General features: G+C 35.5%; 20 non-coding genes across 20 annotated transcripts in view; all 20 read left to right on the top strand.

Moving 5' to 3' along the window:
* The first annotated feature begins 585 nt into the window (after window positions 1-585).
* Window positions 586-675, top strand: TRNAY-GUA (transfer RNA tyrosine (anticodon GUA)). Its single transcript is given in 2 exon segments — window positions 586-622; window positions 640-675. It is a non-coding gene; the product is annotated as a tRNA-Tyr (tRNA).
* A 239-nt stretch (window positions 676-914) lies between these two features.
* Window positions 915-996, top strand: TRNAS-AGA (transfer RNA serine (anticodon AGA)). Its single transcript has one exon. It is a non-coding gene; the product is annotated as a tRNA-Ser (tRNA).
* A 902-nt stretch (window positions 997-1898) lies between these two features.
* Window positions 1899-1988, top strand: TRNAY-GUA (transfer RNA tyrosine (anticodon GUA)). The gene is given in 2 exon segments: window positions 1899-1935; window positions 1953-1988. It is a non-coding gene; the product is annotated as a tRNA-Tyr (tRNA).
* Window positions 1989-2227: 239 nt separating this feature from the next.
* On the top strand, window positions 2228-2309 carry TRNAF-AAA (transfer RNA phenylalanine (anticodon AAA)). The gene has a single exon. It is a non-coding gene; the product is annotated as a tRNA-Phe (tRNA).
* Window positions 2310-3211: 902 nt separating this feature from the next.
* On the top strand, window positions 3212-3301 carry TRNAY-GUA (transfer RNA tyrosine (anticodon GUA)). Its single transcript is given in 2 exon segments — window positions 3212-3248; window positions 3266-3301. It is a non-coding gene; the product is annotated as a tRNA-Tyr (tRNA).
* Window positions 3302-3540: 239 nt separating this feature from the next.
* On the top strand, window positions 3541-3622 carry TRNAS-AGA (transfer RNA serine (anticodon AGA)). The gene has a single exon. It is a non-coding gene; the product is annotated as a tRNA-Ser (tRNA).
* A 902-nt stretch (window positions 3623-4524) lies between these two features.
* TRNAY-GUA (transfer RNA tyrosine (anticodon GUA)) lies at window positions 4525-4614 on the top strand. The gene is given in 2 exon segments: window positions 4525-4561; window positions 4579-4614. It is a non-coding gene; the product is annotated as a tRNA-Tyr (tRNA).
* A 239-nt stretch (window positions 4615-4853) lies between these two features.
* TRNAS-AGA (transfer RNA serine (anticodon AGA)) lies at window positions 4854-4935 on the top strand. The gene has a single exon. It is a non-coding gene; the product is annotated as a tRNA-Ser (tRNA).
* A 406-nt stretch (window positions 4936-5341) lies between these two features.
* On the top strand, window positions 5342-5423 carry TRNAS-AGA (transfer RNA serine (anticodon AGA)). The gene has a single exon. It is a non-coding gene; the product is annotated as a tRNA-Ser (tRNA).
* Window positions 5424-6324: 901 nt separating this feature from the next.
* On the top strand, window positions 6325-6414 carry TRNAY-GUA (transfer RNA tyrosine (anticodon GUA)). The gene is given in 2 exon segments: window positions 6325-6361; window positions 6379-6414. It is a non-coding gene; the product is annotated as a tRNA-Tyr (tRNA).
* A 239-nt stretch (window positions 6415-6653) lies between these two features.
* On the top strand, window positions 6654-6735 carry TRNAS-AGA (transfer RNA serine (anticodon AGA)). Its single transcript has one exon. It is a non-coding gene; the product is annotated as a tRNA-Ser (tRNA).
* A 1231-nt stretch (window positions 6736-7966) lies between these two features.
* Window positions 7967-8048, top strand: TRNAS-AGA (transfer RNA serine (anticodon AGA)). The gene has a single exon. It is a non-coding gene; the product is annotated as a tRNA-Ser (tRNA).
* A 1165-nt stretch (window positions 8049-9213) lies between these two features.
* On the top strand, window positions 9214-9295 carry TRNAT-AGU (transfer RNA threonine (anticodon AGU)). The gene has a single exon. It is a non-coding gene; the product is annotated as a tRNA-Thr (tRNA).
* A 1418-nt stretch (window positions 9296-10713) lies between these two features.
* TRNAY-GUA (transfer RNA tyrosine (anticodon GUA)) lies at window positions 10714-10803 on the top strand. Its single transcript is given in 2 exon segments — window positions 10714-10750; window positions 10768-10803. It is a non-coding gene; the product is annotated as a tRNA-Tyr (tRNA).
* Window positions 10804-13275: 2472 nt separating this feature from the next.
* On the top strand, window positions 13276-13365 carry TRNAY-GUA (transfer RNA tyrosine (anticodon GUA)). The gene is given in 2 exon segments: window positions 13276-13312; window positions 13330-13365. It is a non-coding gene; the product is annotated as a tRNA-Tyr (tRNA).
* A 241-nt stretch (window positions 13366-13606) lies between these two features.
* On the top strand, window positions 13607-13688 carry TRNAS-AGA (transfer RNA serine (anticodon AGA)). The gene has a single exon. It is a non-coding gene; the product is annotated as a tRNA-Ser (tRNA).
* A 902-nt stretch (window positions 13689-14590) lies between these two features.
* TRNAY-GUA (transfer RNA tyrosine (anticodon GUA)) lies at window positions 14591-14680 on the top strand. Its single transcript is given in 2 exon segments — window positions 14591-14627; window positions 14645-14680. It is a non-coding gene; the product is annotated as a tRNA-Tyr (tRNA).
* A 1159-nt stretch (window positions 14681-15839) lies between these two features.
* Window positions 15840-15929, top strand: TRNAY-GUA (transfer RNA tyrosine (anticodon GUA)). Its single transcript is given in 2 exon segments — window positions 15840-15876; window positions 15894-15929. It is a non-coding gene; the product is annotated as a tRNA-Tyr (tRNA).
* Window positions 15930-16168: 239 nt separating this feature from the next.
* On the top strand, window positions 16169-16250 carry TRNAT-AGU (transfer RNA threonine (anticodon AGU)). The gene has a single exon. It is a non-coding gene; the product is annotated as a tRNA-Thr (tRNA).
* Window positions 16251-17419: 1169 nt separating this feature from the next.
* The window catches only part of TRNAS-AGA (transfer RNA serine (anticodon AGA)), an 82-nt gene continuing 1 nt past the window's right edge, over window positions 17420-17500 (top strand). Inside the window, exon 1 of the tRNA in view lies at window positions 17420-17500. This exon is cut by the window's right edge and continues 1 nt beyond it. This is a non-coding gene — a tRNA (tRNA-Ser).

Genomic DNA, 17500 nt, shown 5'->3' on the forward strand with positions numbered 1-17500 from the left:
ACAACATTTTACTTTCAAATTGTGTCAGATGACTTTCAGTGCTAATTATTATATCATTAACCTCTCCTTTATTAAAAATTGTGCTTTAATGCAAAAAAAGAAAAATAATTGTCTGTGCATACTCTCATGTAGCACAATTATCTTCACTAGCTCAAAAGGGCCGCTCATTGTCCAAAATGAATTGTCAAATCAGAACAAACAATGGAATATCCCCATCATTCCTGGAACACTTGATTAGTTTACAAAACAAGCAAAATTTAAAAGAGTGTAGAAGGTTTGATAGGCTCAAGCATCTCTAATATTGATGTAAGTTTGGCTACACTAAAAAATCTATTGAAAGTGCTTTCCAAACTAGCTCTGTAGCCAGTTGATAGTAATTGCACAAATATAAGTCAAACTATTAGTGATATTTTCCAAATGATTAAACATGACAATTTGTGTGATAAAGCAACACAGGAATAAGTAGTTGAATCTCTTTTGTGTAGTCAAATCATTTTTCATTTTGCTTGGAAAGTTGATAATGTTTAAAATTAACACTCAATCATTTTAATAGCACGTAATATCAAAGTTGTACGATCATGGAATCCTTCGATAGCTCAGCTGGTAGAGCGGAGGACTGTAGAGGTGATTGGTACAGAAATCCTTAGGTCGCTGGTTCAATTCCGGCTCGAAGGATGATGCTTTTGATAAACTTAGATGTCAGTACTGACATTTTACAAACCCAAAACTGTACCAAGTATAAAGCATTCTCCAAGTTATTTTTTAAAAATCATTAACGCAGGTCACTGTGGTCAGGATTAACTTCCCATGGAAATCATCTCTGATACAATATTACTTCAGTCATCCTCACAGCCTGAAAGGAAGTAGCTCAACCCATAGAGAAACTTTTGTGAAAACATCACGTTGCATGAGCGGTAGTTGTGGCCGAGTGGTTAAGGCGATAGACTAGAAATCCATTGGGGTCTCCCCGCGCACGTTCAAATCCTGCCGACTACGACCACTTGGTTGTTTTATTTTTCAGAAAATTTACTAAAAGCTTGAAACCAGTGTTGCTCAGGGTGAGTCAGGAACTGGCACATCAAAATCTTTAGGATGCCTGCCTGTTCTCTCTTTCTCTATCCGTCATTCTCCTCCTCTACTTGAGACTGAGCCCAGGAATCTCAGCAGCCATACTAAGTAGCATTTATTAATTACAAATGCATTTTGAATGTCAAATTTGTAAGAAAGTTTTGTACATTTAGCAAAATATAAAATTCATTCGAAAGAAAATTATGTCCACTCAAAGTAAAAAGAGCTTTGGTTACTTTCAATGCACAACATTTTACTTTCAAATCGTGTCAGATGACTTTCAGTGCTAATTATTATATCATTAACCTCTCCTTTATTAAAAATTGTGCTTTAATGCAAAAAAAGAAAAATAATTGTCTGTGCATACTCTCATGTAGCACAATTATCTTCACTAGCTCAAAAGGGCCGCTCATTGTCCAAAATGAATTGTCAAATCAGAACAAACAATGGAATATCCCCATCATTCCTGGAACACTTGATTAGTTTACAAAACAAGCAAAATTTAAAAGAGTGTAGAAGGTTTGATATGCTCAAGCATCTCTAATCTTGATGTAAGTTTGGCTACACTAAAAAATCTATTGAAAGTGCTTTCCAAACTAGCTCTGTAGCCAGTTGATAGTAATTGCACAAATATAAGTCAAACTATTAGTGATATTTTCCAAATGATTAAACATGACAATTTGTGTGATAAAGCAACACAGGAATAAGTAGTTGAATCTCTTTTGTGTAGTCAAATCATTTTTAATTTTGCTTGGAAAGTTGATAATGTTTAAAATTAACACTCAATCATTTTAATAGCACGTAATATCAAAGTCGTACGATCATGGAATCCTTCGATAGCTCAGCTGGTAGAGCGGAGGACTGTAGGGGTGATTGGTACAGAAATCCTTAGGTCGCTGGTTCAATTCCGGCTCGAAGGATGATGCTTTTGATAAACTTAGATGTCAGTACTGACATTTTACAAACCCAAAACTGTACCAAGTATAAAGCATTCTCCAAGTTATTTTTAAAAAATCATTAACGCAGGTCACTGTGGTCAGAATTAACTTCCCATGGAAATCATCTCTGATACAATATTACTTCAGTCATCCTCACAGCCTGAAATGAAGTAGCTCAACCCATAGAGAAACTTTTGTGAAAACATCATGTCGCATGAGAGGTAGTTGTGGCCGAGTGGTTAAGGCGATAGACTAAAAATCCATTGGGGTCTCCCCGCGCAGGTTCAAATCCTTCCGACTACGACCATTTGGTTGTTTTATTTTTCAGAAAATTTACTAAAAGCTTGAAACCAGTGTTGCTCAGGGTGAGTCAGGAACTGGCACATCAAAATCTTTAGGATGCCTGCCTGTTCTCTCTTTCTCTATCCGTCATTCTCCTCCTCTACTTGAGACTGAGCCCAGGAATCTCAGCAGCCATACTAAGTAGCATTTATTAATTACAAATGCATTTTGAATGTCAAATTTGTAAGAAAGTTTTGTACATTTAGCAAAATATCAAATTCATTCGAAAGAAAATGATGTCCACTCAAAGTAAAAAGAGCTTTGGTTACTTTCAATGCACAACATTTTACTTTCAAATCGTGTCAGATGACTTTCAGTGCTAATTATTATATCATTAACCTCTCCATTATTAAAAATTGTGCTTTAATGCAAAAAAAGAAAAATAATTGTCTGTGCATACTCTCATGTAGCACAATTATCTTCACTAGCTCAAAAGGGCCGCTCATTGTCCAAAATGAATTGTCAAATCAGAACAAACAATGGAAGATCCCCATCATTCCTGGAACACTTGATTAGTTTACAAAACAAGCAAAATTTAAAAGAGTGTAGAAGGTTTGATAGGCTCAAGCATCTCTAATCTTGATGTAAGTTTGGCTACACTAAACAATCTATTGAAAGTGCTTTCCAAACTAGCTCTCTAGCCAGTTGATAGTAATTGCACAAATATAAGTCAAACTATTAGTGATATTTTCCAAATGATTAAACATGACAATTTGTGTGATAAAGCAACACAGGAATAAGTAGTTCAATCTCTTTTGTGTAGTCAAATCATTTTTCATTTTGCTTGGAAAGTTGATAATGTTTAAAATTAACACTCAATCATTTTAATAGCACGTAATATCACAGTTGTACGATCATGGAATCCTTCGATAGCTCAGCTGGTAGAGCAGAGGAATGTAGAGGTGATTGGTACAGAAATCCTTAGGTCGCTGGTTCAATTCCGGCTCGAAGGATGATTCTTTTGATAAACTTAGATGTCAGTACTGACATTTTACAAACCCAAAACTGTACCAAGTATAAAGCATTCTCCAAGTTATATTTTAAAAATCATTAACGCAGGTCACTGTGGTCAGGATTAACTTCCCATGGAAATCATCTCTGATACAATATTACTTCAGTCATCCTCACAGCCTGAAATGAAGTAGCTCAACCCATAGAGAAACTTTTGTGAAAACATCACATTGCATGAGAGGTAGTCGTGGCCGAGTGGTTAAGGCGATGCACTAGAAATCCATTGGGGTCTCCCCGCACAGGCTCAAATCCTGCCGACTACGACCACATGGTTGTTTTATTTTTCAGAAAATTTACTAAACGCTTGAAACCAGTGTTGCTCAGGGTGAGTCAGGAACTGGCACATCAAAATCTTTAGGATGCCTGCCTGTTCTCTCTTTCTCTATCCGTCATTCTCCTCCTCTACTTGAGACTGAGCCCCGGAATCTCAGCAGCCATACTAAGTAGCATTTATTAATTACAAATGCATTTTGAATGTCAAATTTGTAAGAAAGTTTTGTACATTTAGCAAAATATCAAATTCATTTGAAAGAAAATGATGTCCACTCAAAGTAAAAAGAGCTTTGGTTACTTTCAATGCACAACATTTTACTTTCAAATCGTGTCAGATGACTTTCAGTGCTAATTATTATATCATTAACCTCTCCTTTATTAAAAATTGTGCTTTAATGCAAAAAAAGAAAAATAATTGTCTGTGCATACTCTCATGTAGCACAATTATCTTCACTAGCTCAAAAGGGCCTCTCATTGTCCAAAATGAATTGTCAAATCAGAACAAACAATGGAATATCCCCATCAATCCTGGAACACTTGATTAGTTTACAAAACAAGCAAAATTTAAAAGAGTGTAGAAGGTTTGATAGGCTCAAGCATCTCTAATCTTGATGTAAGTTTGGCTACACTAAAAAATCTATTGAAAGTGCTTTCCAAACTAGCTCTGTAGCCAGTTGATAGTAATTGCACAAATATAAGTCAAACTATTAGTGATATTTTCCAAATGATTAAACATGACAATTTGTGTGATAAAGCAACACAGGAATAAGTAGTTGAATCTCTTTTGTGTAGTCAAATCATTTTTCATTTTGCTTGGAAAGTTGATAATGTTTAAAATTAACACTCAATCATTTTAATAGCACGTAATATCACAGTTGTATGATCATGGAATCCTTCAATAGCTCAGCTGGTAGAGCGGAGGACTGTAGAGGTGATTGGTACAGAAATCCTTAGGTCGCTGGTTCAATTCCGGCTTGAAATATGACGTTTTTGATAAACTTAGATGTCAGTACTGACATTTTACAAACCCAAAACTGTACCAAGTATAAAGCATTCTCCAAGTTATATTTTAAAAATCATTAATGCAGGTCACTGTGGTCAGGATTAACTTCCCATGGAAATCATCTCTGATACAATATTACTTCAGTCATCCTCACAGCCTGAAATGAAGTAGCTCAAACCATAGAGAAACTTTTGTGAACACATCACATTGCATGAGAGGTAGTCGTGGCCGAGTGGTTAAGGCGAAGCACTAGAAATCCATTGGGGTCTCCCCGCGCAGGTTCAAATCCTGCCGACTACGACCACATGATTGTTTTATTTTTCAGAAAATTTACTAAACGCTTGAAACCAGTGTTGCTCAGGGTGAGTCAGGAACTGGCACATCAAAATCTTTAGGATGCCTGCCTGTTCTCTCTTTCTCTATCCGTCATTCTCCTCCTCTACTTGAGACTGAGCCCAGGAATCTCAGCAGCCATACTAAGTAGCATTTTTTAAGTACAAATGCATTTTCAATGTCAAATTTGTAAGAAAGTTTTGTACATTTAGCAAAATATCAAATTCATTTGAAAGAAAATGATGTCCACTCAAAGTAAAAAGAGCTTTGGTTACTTTCAATGCACAACATTTTACTTTCAAATCGTGTCAGATGACTTTCAGTGCTAATTATTATAGAGAAACTTTTGTGAAAACATCACATCGCATGAGAGGTAGTCGTGGCCGAGTGGTTAAGGCAATGGACTAGAAATCCATTGGGGTCTCCCCGCGCAGTTTCAAATCCTGCCGAATATGACCACATGGTTGTTTTATTTTTCAGAAAATTTACTAAAAGCTTGAAACCAGTGTTGCTCAGGGTGAGTCAGGAACTGGCACATCAAAATCTTTAGGATGCCTGCCTGTTCTCTCTTTCTCTATCCTCATTCTCCTCCTCTACTTGAGACTGAGCCCCGGAATCTCAGCAGCCATACTAAGTAGCATTTATTAAGTACAAATGCATTTTGAATGTCAAATTTGTATGAAAGTTTTGTACATTTAGCAAAATATCAAATTAATTTAAAAGAAAATGATGTCCACTCAAAGTAAAAAGAGCTTTGGTTACTTTCAATGCACAACATTTTACTTTCAAATCGTGTCAGATGACTTTCAGTGCTAATTATTATATCATTAACCTCTCCTTTATTAAAAATTGTGCTTTAATGCAAAAAAAGAAAAATAATTGTCTGTGCATACTCTCATGTAGCACAATTATCTTCACTAGCTCAAAAGGGCCGCTCATTGTCCAAAATGAATTGTCAAATCAGAACAAACAATGGAATATCCCCATCATTCCTGGAACACTTGATTAGTTTAAAAAACAAGCAAAATTTAAAAGAGTGTAGAAGGTTTGATAGGCTCAAGCATCTCTAATCTTGATGTAAGTTTGGCTACACTAAAAAATCTATTGAAAGTGCTTTCCAAACTAGCTCTGTAGCCAGTTGATAGTAATTGCACAAATATAAGTCAAACTATTAGTGATATTTTCCAAATGATTAAACATGACAATTTGTGTGATAAAGCAACACAGGAATAAGTAGTTGAATCTCTTGTGTGTAGTCAAATCATTTTTCATTTTGCTTGGAAAGTTGATAATGTTTAAAATTAACACTCAATCATTTTAATAGCACGTAATATCACAGTTGTGTGATCATGGAATCCTTCGATAGCTCAGCTGGTAGAGCGGAGGACTGTAGAGGAGATTGGTACAGAAATTCTTAGGTCGCTGGTTCAATTCCGGCTCGAAGGATGAAGCTTTTGATAAACTTAGATGTCAGTACTGACATTTTACAAACCCAAAACTATACCAAGTATAAAGCATTCTCCAAGTTATATTTTAAAAATCTTTAACGCAGGCCACTGTGGTCAGGATTAACTTCCCATGGAAATCATCTCTGATACAATATTACTTCAGTCATCCTAACAGCCTGAAATGAAGTAGCTCAACCCATAGAGAAACTTTTGTGAAAACATCACATTGCATGAGAGGTAGTCGTGGCCGAGTGGTTAAAGCGATGGACTAGAAATCCATTGGGGTCTCCCCGCGCATGTTCAAATCCTGCCGACTACGACCACATGGTTGTTTTAATTTTCAGAAAATTTACTAAAAGCTTGAAACCAGTGTTGATCATGGTGAGTCAGGAACTGGCACATCCAAATCTTTAGGATGCCTGCCTGTTCTCTCTTTCTCTATCCTTCATTTTCCTCCTCTCCTTGAGACTGAGCCCAGGAATCTCAGCAGCTATACTAAGTAGCATTTATTAATTACAAATGCATTTTGAATGTCAAATTTGTAAGAAAGTTTTGTACATTTAGCAAAATATCAAATTCATTTGAAAGAAAATGATGTCCACTCAAAGTAAAAAGAGCTTTGGTTACTTTCAATGCACAACATTTTACTTTCAAATCGTGTCAGATGACTTTCAGTGCTAATTATTATATCATTAACCTCTCCTTTATTAAAAATTGTGCTTTAATGCAAAAAAAGAAAAATAATTGTCTGTGCATACTCTCATGTAGCACAATTATCTTCACTAGCTCAAAAGGGCCGCTCATTGTCCAAAATGAATTGTCAAATCAGAACAAACAATGGAATATCCCCATCATTCCTGGAACACTTGATTAGTTTACAAAACAAGCCAAATTTAAAAGAGTGTAGAAGGTTTGATAGGCTCAAGCATCTCTAATCTTGATGTAAGTTTGGCTACACTAAAAAATCTATTGAAAGTGCTTTCCAAACTAGCTCTGTAGCCAGTTGATAGTAATTGCACAAATATAAGTGAAACTATTAGTGATAATTTCCAAATGATTAAACATGACAATTTGTGTGATAAAGCAACACAGGCATAAGTAGTTGAATCTCTTGTGTGTAGTCAAATCATTTTTCATTTTGCTTGGAAAGTTGATAATGTTTAAAATTAACACTCAATCATTTTAATAGCACGTACTATCACAGTTGTACGATCATGGAATCCTTCGATAGCTCAGCTGGTAGAGCGGAAGACTGTAGAAGAGATTGGTACAGAAATCCTTAGGTCGCTGGATCAATTCTGGCTCGAATGATGACGCTTTTGATAAACTTAGATGTCACTACTGACATTTTACAAACCCAAAACTATACCAAGTATAAAGCATTCTCCAAGTTATATTTTAAAAATCATTGACGCGGGCCACTGTGGTCAGGATTAACTTCCCATGGAAATCATCTCTGATACAATATTACTTCAGTCATCCTCACAGCCTGAAATGAAGTAGCTCAACCAATAGAGAAACTTTTGTGAAAACATCACATTGCATGAGAGGTAGTAGTGGCCGAGTGGTTAAGGCGATGGACTAGAAATCTATTGGGGTCTCCCCGCTCAGGTTCAAATCCTGCCGACTACGACCACATGGTTGTTTAATTTTTCAGAAAATTTGCTAAAAGCTTGAAACCAGTGATATTCAGGGTGAGTCAGGAACTGGCACATCAAAATCTTTTGGATGCCTGCCTGTTCTCTCTTTCTCTATCCGTCATTCTCCTCCTCTCCTTGAGACTGAGCCCAGGAATCTCAGCAGCTATATTAAGTAGCATTTATTAATTACAAATGCATTTTGAATGTCAAATTTGTAAGAAAGTTTTGTACATTTAGCAAAATATCAAATTCATTTGAAAGAAAATGATGTCCACTCAAAGTAAAAAGAGCTATGGTTACTTTCAATGCACAATATTTTACTTTCAAATCATGTCAGATGACTTTCAGTGCTAATTATTATATCATTAACCTCTCCTTTATTAAAAATTGTGCTTTAATGCAAAAAAAGAAAAATAATTGTCTGTGCATACTCTCATGTAGCACAATTATCTTCACTAGCTCAAAAGGGCCGCACATTGTCCAAAATTAAATGTCAAATCAGAACAAACAATGGAATATCCCCATCATTCCTGGAACACTTGATTAGTTTACAAAACAAGCCAAATTTAAAAGAGTGTAGAAGGTTTGATAGGCTCAAGCATCTCTAATCTTGATGTAAGTTTGGCTACACTAAAAAATCTATTGAAAGTGATATTTTCCAAATGATTAAACATGACAATTTGTGTGATAAAGCAACACAGGAATAAGTAGCTGAATCTCTTTTGTGTAGTCAAATCATTTTTCATTTTGCTTGGAAAGTTGATAATGTTTAACATTAACACAATCATTTTAATAGCACGTACTATCACAGCTGTACGATCATGGTATCCTTCGATAGCTCAGCTGGTAGAGTGGAAAACTGTAGAGGAGATTGGTACAGAAATCCTTAGGTTGCTGGTTCAATTCCGGCTTGAAGGATGACGCTTTTGATAAACTTAGATGTCAGTACTGACATTTTACAAACCCAAAACTATACCAAGTATAAAGCATTCTCCAAGTTATATTTTAAAAATCATTAACGCAGGCCACTGTGGTCAGGATTAACTTCCCATGGAAATCATCTCTGATACAATATTACTTCAGTCATCCTCACAGCCTGAAATGAAGTAGCTCAACCCATAGAGAAACTTTTGTGAAAACATCACATTGCATGAGAGGTAGTAGTGGCCGAGTGGTTAAGGCGATGGACTAGTAATCTATTGGGGTCTCCCCGCTCAGGTTCAAATCCTGCCGACTACGACTACATGGTTGTTTAATTTTTCAGAACATTTGCTAAAAGCTTGAAACCAGTGATATTCAGGGTGAGTCAGGAACTGGCACATCAAAATCTTTTGGATTCCTGCCTGTTCTCTTTTTCTCTATCCGTCATTCTCCTCCTCTCCTTGAGACTGAGCCCAGGAATCTCAGCAGCTATATTAAGTAGCATTTATTAATTACAAATGCATTTTGAATGTCAAATTTGTAAGAAAGTTTTGTACATTTAGCAAAATATCAAGTTCATTTGAAAGAAAATGATGTCCACTCAAAGTAAAAAGAGCTTTGGTTACTTTCAATGCACAACATTTTACTTTCAAATCGTGTCAGATGACTTTCAGTGCTAATTATTATATCATTAACCTCTCCTTTATTAAAAATTGTGCTTTAATGCAAAAAAAGAAAAATAATTGTCTGTGCATACTCTCATGTAGCACAATTATCTTCACTAGCTCAAAAGGGCCGCTCATTGTCCAAAATTAATTGTCAAATCAGAACAAACAATGGAATATCCCCATCATTCCTGGAACACTTGATTAGTTTACTAAACAAGCAAAATTTAAAAGAGTGTAGAAGGTTTGATAGGCTCAAGCATCTCTAATCTTGATGTAAGTTTGGCTACACTAAAAAATCTATTGAAAGTGCTTTCCAAACTAGCTCTGTAGCCAGTTGATAGTAATTGCACAAATATAAGTCAAACTATTAGTGATATTTTCCAAATGATTAAACATGACAATTTGTGTGATAAAGCAACACAGGAATAAGTAGTTGAATCTCTTTTGTGTAGTCAAATAATATTTCATTTTGCTTGGAAAGTTGATAATGTTTTTGAAAGAAAATGATGTCCACTCAAAGTAAAAAGAGCTATGGTTACTTTCAATGCACAATATTTTACTTTCAAATCCTGTCAGATGACTTTCAGTGCTAATTATTATATCATTAACCTCTCCTTTATTAAAAATTGTGCTTTAATGCAAAAAAGAAAAATAATTGTCTGTGCATACTCTCATGTAGCACAATTATCTTCACTAGCTCAAAAGGGCCGCACATTGTCCAAAATTAAATGTCAAATCAGAACAAACAATGGAATATCCCCATCATTCCTGGAACACTTGATTAGTTTACAAAACAAGCCAAATTTAAAAGAGTGTAGAAGGTTTGATAGGCTCAAGCATCTCTAATCTTGATGTAAGTTTGGCTACACTAAAAAATCTATTGAAAGTGATATTTTCCAAATGATTAAACATGACAATTTGTGTGATAAAGCAACACAGGAATAAGTAGTTGAATCTCTTTTGTGTAGTCAAATCATTTTTCATTTTGCTTGGAAAGTTGATAATGTTTAACATTAACACTCAATCATTTTAATAGCACGTACTATCACAGCTGTACAATCATGGTATCCTTCGATAGCTCAGCTGGTAGAGCGGAAGACTGTAGAGGAGATTGGTACAGAAATCCTTAGGTCGCTGGTTCAATTCCAGCTTGAAGGATGATGCTTTTGATAAACTTAGATGTCAGTACTGACATTTTACAAACCCAAAACTATACCAAGTATAAAGCATTCTCCAAGTTATATTTTAAAAATCATTAACGCAGGCCACTGTGGTCAGGATTAACTTCCCATGGAAATCATCTCTGATACAATATTACTTCAGTCATCCTCACAGCCTGAAATGAAGTAGCTCAACCCATAGAGAAACTTTTGTGAAAACATCACATTGCATGAGAGGTAGTAGTGGCCGAGTGGTTAAGGCGATGGACTATTAATCTATTGGGGTCTCCTTGCTCAGGTTCAAATCCTGCCGACTACGACCACATGGTTGTTTAATTTTTCAGAACATTTGCTAAAAGCTTGAAACCAGTGATATTCAGGGTGAGTCAGGAACTGGCACATCAAAATCTTTTGGATTCCTGCCTGTTCTCTTTTTCTCTATCCGTCATTCTCCTCCTCTCCTTGAGACTGAGCCCAGGAATCTCAGCAGCTATATTAAGTAGCATTTATTAATTACAAATGCATTTTGAATGTCAAATTTGTAAGAAAGTTTTGTACATTTAGCAAAATATCAAGTTAATTTGAAAGAAAATGATGTCCACTCAAAGTAAAAAGAGCTTTGGTTACTTTCAATGCACAACATTTTACTTTCAAATCGTGTCAGATGACTTTCAGTGCTAATTATTATATCATTAACCTCTCCTTTATTAAAAATTGTGCTTTAATGCAAAAAAAGAAAAATAATTGTCTGTGCATACTCTCATGTAGCACAATTATCTTCACTAGCTCAAAAGGGCCGCTCATTGTCCAAAATTAATTGTCAAATCAGAACAAACAATGGAATATCCCCATCATTCCTGGAACACTTGATTAGTTTACTAAACAAGCAAAATTTAAAAGAGTGTAGAAGGTTTGATAGGCTCAAGCATCTCTAATCTTGATGTAAGTTTGGCTACACTAAAAAATCTATTGAAAGTGCTTTCCAAACTAGCTCTGTAGCCAGTTGATAGTAATTGCACAAATATAAGTCAAACTATTAGTGATATTTTCCAAATGATTAAACATGACAATTTGTGTGATAAAGCAACACAGGAATAAGTAGTTGAATCTCTTTTGTGTAGTCAAATAATATTTCATTTTGCTTGGAAAGTTGATAATGTTTAAAATTAACACTCAATCATTTTAATAGCACGTACTATCTCAGATGTACGATCATGGAATCCTTCGATAGCTCAGCTGGTAGAGCGGAGGACTGTAGAGGAGATTGGTACAGAAATCCTTAGGTTGCTTGTTCAATTCTGGCTCGAAAGATGACGCTTTTGATAAACTTAGATGTCACTACTGACATTTTCCAAACCCAAAACTATACCAAGTATAAAGCATTCTCCAAGTTATATTTAAAAAATTATTAACGCAGGCCACTGTGGTAAGGATTAACTTCCCATGGAAATCATCTCTGATACAATATTACTTCAGTCATCCTCACAGCCTGAAATGAAGTAGCTCAACCCATAGAGAAACTTTTGTGAAAACATCACATTGCATGAGAGGTAGTAGTGGCCGAGTGGTTAATTCGATGGACTAGAAATCTATTGGGGTCTCCCCGCTCAGGTTCAAATCCTGCCGACTACGACCACATGGTTGTTTAATTTTTCAGAAAATTTGCTAAAAGCTTGAAACCAGTGATATTCAGGGTGAGTCAGGAACTGGCACATCAAAATCTTTTGGATGCCTGCCTGTTCTCTCTTTCTCTATCCGTCATTCTCCTCCTCTCCTTGAGACTGAGCCCAGGAATCTCAGCAGCTATATTAAGTAGCATTTATTAATTACAAATGCATTTTGAATGTCAAATTTGTAAGAAAGTTTTGTACATTTAGCAAAATATCAAATTCATTTGAAAGAAAATGATGTCCACTCAAAGTAAAAAGAGCTATAGTTACTTTCAATGCACAACATTTTACTTTCAAATCGTGTCAGATGACTTTCAGTGCTAATTATTATATCATTAACCTCTACTTTATTAAAAATTGTGCTTTAATGCAAAAAAAGAAAAATAATTGTCTGTGCATACTCTCATGTAGCACAATTATCTTCACTAGCTCAAAAGGGCCGCACATTGTCCAAAATTAATTGTCAAATCAGAACAAACAATGGAATATCCCCATCAATCCTGGAACACTTGATTAGTTTACAAAACAAGCAAAATTTAAAAGAGTGTAGAAAGTTTGTAAGGCTCAAGCATCTCTAATCTTGATGTAAGTTTGGCTACACTAAAAAATCTATTGAAAGTGATATTTTCCAAATGATTAAACATGACAATTTGTGTGATAAAGCAACACAGGAATAAGTAGTTGAATCTCTTTTGTGTAGTCAAATAATTTTTCATTTTGCTTGGAAAGTTGATAATGTTTAAAATTAACACTCAATCATTTTAATAGCACGTAATATCACAGTTGTATGATCATGGAATCTTTCGATAGCTCAGCTGGTAGAGCGGAGGACTGTAGAGGAGATTGGTACAAAAATCCTTAGGTCGCTGGTTCAATTCCGACTCGAAGGATGATTCTTTTGATAAACTTAGATGTCAGTACTGACATTTTACAAACCCAAAACTATACCAAGTATAAAGCATTCTCCAAGTGTTATATTTTAAAAATCATTAACGCAGGCCACTGTGGTCAAGATTAACTTCCCATGGAAATCATGTCTGATACAATATTACTTCAGTCATCCTCACAGCCTGAAATGAAGTAGCTCAACCCATAGAGAAACTTTTGTGAAAACATCACACTGCATGAGAGGTAGTCGTGGCCAAGTGGTTAAGGCAATGGACGAGAAATCCATTGGGGTCTACCCGCGCAGGTTCAAATCCTGCTGACTATGACCACATGGTTGTTTTAATTTTCAGAAAATGTACTAAAAGCTTGAAACCAGTGTTGATCAGGGTGAGTCAGGAACTGGCACATCCAAATCTTTAGGATGACTGCCTGTTCTCTCTTTCTCTATCCGTCATTCTCCTCCTCTCCTTGAGACTGAGCCCAGGAATCTCAGCAGCTATACTAAGTAGCATTTATTAATAAAAAATGCATTTTGAATGTCAAATTTGTAAGAAAGTTTTGTACATTTAGCAAAATATCAAATTTATTTGAAAGAAAATGATGTCCACTCAAAGTAAAAAGAGCTTTGGTTACTTTCAATGCACAACATTTTTCTTTCAAATCGTGTCAGATGACTTTCAGTGCTATTTATAATATCATTAACCTCTCCTTTATTAAAAATTGTGCTTTAATGCAAAAAAAGAAAAATAATTGTCTGTGCATACTCTCATGTAGCACAATTATCTTCACTAGCTCAAAAGGGCCGCTCATTGTCCAAAATGAATTGTCAAATCAGAACAAACAATGGAATATCCCCATCATTCCTGGAACACTTGATTAGTTTACAAAACAAGCAAAATTTAAAAGAGTGTAGAAGGTTTGATAGGCTCAAGCATCTCTAATCTTGATGTAAGTTTGGCTACACTAAAAAATCTATTGAAAGTGCTTTCCAAACTAGCTCTGTAGCCAGTTGATAGTAATTGCACAAATATAAGTCAAACTATTAGTGATATTTTCCAAATGATTAAACATGACAATTTGTGTGATAAAGCAACACAGGAATAAGTAGTTGAATCTCTTTTGTGTAGTCAAATAATATTTCATTTTGCTTGGAAAGTTGATAATGTTTAAAATTAACACTCAATCATTTTAATAGCACGTACTATCACAGTTGTACGATCATGGAATCCTTCGATAGCTCAGCTGGTAGAGCGGAAGACTGTAGAGGAGATTGGTACAGAAATCCTTAGGTCGCTGGATCAATTCCGGCTCGAAGGATGACGCTTTTGATAAACTTAGATGTCACTACTGACATTTTACAAACCCAAAACTATACCAAGTATAAAGCATTCTCCAAGTTATATTTTAAAAATCATTAACGCAGGCCACTGTGGTCAGGATTAACTTCCCATGGAAATCATCTCTGATACAATATTACTTCAGTCATCCTCACAGCCTGAAATGAAGTAGCTCAACCAATAGAGAAACTTTTGTGAAAACATCACATTGCATGAGAGGTAGTAGTGGCCGAGTGATTAAGGCGATGGACTAGAAATCTATTGGGGTCTCCCCGCTCAGGTTCAAAACCTGCCGACTACGACCACATGGTTGTTTAATTTTTCAGAAAATTTGCTAAAAGCTTGAAACCAGTGATATTCAGGGTGAGTCAGGAACTGGCACATCAAAATCTTTTGGATGCCTGCCTGTTCTCTCTTTCTCTATCCGTCATTCTCCTCCTCTCCTTGAGACTGAGCCCAGGAATCTCAGCAGCTATATTAAGTAGCATTTATTAATTACAAATGCATTTTGAATGTCAAATTTGTAAGAAAGTTTTGTACATTTAGCAAAATATCAAATTCATTTGAAAGAAAATGATGTCCACTCAAAGTAAAAAGAGCTATGGTTACTTTCAATGCACAATATTTTACTTTCAAATCCTGTCAGATGACTTTCAGTGCTAATTATTATATCATTAACCTCTCCTTTATTAAAAATTGTGCTTTAATGCAAAAAAAGAAAAATAATTGTCTGTGCATACTCTCATGTAGCACAATTATCTTCACTAGCTCAAAAGGGCCGCACATTGTCCAAAATTAAATGTCAAATCAGAACAAACAATGGAATATCCCCATCATTCCTGGAACACTTGATTAGTTTACAAAACAAGCCAAATTTAAAAGAGTGTAGAAGGTTTGATAGGCTCAAGCATCTCTAATCTTGATGTAAGTTTGGCTACACTAAAAAATCTATTGAAAGTGATATTTTCCAAATGATTAAACATGACAATTTGTGTGATAAAGCAACACAGGAATAAGTAGTTGAATCTCTTTTGTGTAGTCAAATCATTTTTCATTTTGCTTGGAAAGTTGATAATGTTTAACATTAACACTCAATCATTTTAATAGCGCGTACTATCACAGCTGTACGATCATGGTATCCTTCGATAGCTCAGCTGGTAGAGCGGAAGACTGTAGAGGAGATTGGTACAGAAATACTTAGGTCGCTGGTTCAATTCCGGCTTGAAGGATGACGCTTTTGATAAACTTAGATGTCAGTACTGACATTTTCCAAACCCAAAACTATACCAAGTATAAAGCATTCTCCAAGTTATATTTTAAAAATCATTAACGCAGGCCACTGTGGTCAGGATTAACTTCCCATGGAAATCATCTCTGATACAATATTACTTCAGTCATCCTCACAGCCTGAAATGAAGTAGCTCAACCCATAGAGAAACTTTTGTGAAAACATCACATTGCATGAGAGGTAGTAGTGGCCGAGTGGTTAAGGCGATGGACTAGTAATCTATTGGGGTCTCCCCGCTCAGGTTCAAACCCTGCCGACTACGACCACATGGTTGTTTAATTTTTCAGAACATTTGCTAAAAGCTTGAAACCAGTGATATTCAGGGTGAGTCAGGAACTGGCACATCAAAATATTTTGGATTCCTGCCTGTTCTCTTTTTCTCTATCCGTCATTCTCCTCCTCTCCTTGAGACTGAGCCCAGGAATCTCAGCAGCTATATTAAGTAGCATTTATTAATTACAAATGCATTTTGAATGTCAAATTTGTAAGAAAGTTTTGTACATTTAGCAAAATATCAAGTTCATTTGAAAGAAAATGATGTCCACTCAAAGTAAAAAGAGCTTTGGTTACTTTCAATGCACAACATTTTACTTTCAAATCGTGTCAGATGACTTTCAGTGCTAATTATTATATCATTAACCTCTCCTTTATTAAAAATTGTGCTTTAATGCAAAAAAAGAAAAATAATTGTCTGTGCATACTCTCATGTAGCACAATTATCTTCACTAGCTCAAAAGGGCCGCACATTGTCCAAAATTAATTGTCAAATCAGAACAAACAATGGAATATCCCCATCAATCCTGGAACACTTGATTAGTTTACAAAACAAGCAAAATTTAAAAGAGTGTAGAAAGTTTGATAGGCTCAAGCATCTCTAATCTTGATGTAAGTTTGGCTACACTAAAAAATCTATTGAAAGTGATATTTTCCAAATGATTAAACATGACAATTTGTGTGATAAAGCAACACAGGAATAAGTAGTTGCATCTCTTTTGTGTAGTCAAATAATTTTTCATTTTGCTTGGAAAGTTGATAATGTTTAAAATTAACACTCAATCATTTTAATAGCACGTAATATCACAGTTGTATGATCATGGAATCTTTCGATAGCTCAGCTGGTAGAGCGGAGAACTGTAGAGGAGATTGGTACAAAAATCCTTAGGTCGCTGGTTCAATTCCGACTCGAAGGATGATTCTTTTGATAAACTTAGATGTCAGTACTGACATTTTACAAACCCAAAACTATACCAAGTATAAAGCATTCTCCAAGTGTTATATTTTAAAAATCATTAACGCAGGCCACTGTGGTCAAGATTAACTTACCATGGAAATCATCTCTGATACAATATTACTTCAGTCATCCTCACAGCCTGAAATGAAGTAGCTCAACCCATAGAGAAACTTTTGTGAAAACATCACATTGCATGAGAGGTAGTCGTGGCCGAGTGGTTAAGGCAATGAACTAGAAATCCATTGTGGTCTCCCCGCGCAGGTTCAAATCCTGCTGACTAT

This window comes from Pseudophryne corroboree, chromosome 4 (assembly GCF_028390025.1).
Source record: "Pseudophryne corroboree isolate aPseCor3 chromosome 4, aPseCor3.hap2, whole genome shotgun sequence".
Lineage (NCBI taxonomy): Eukaryota > Metazoa > Chordata > Amphibia > Anura > Myobatrachidae > Pseudophryne > Pseudophryne corroboree.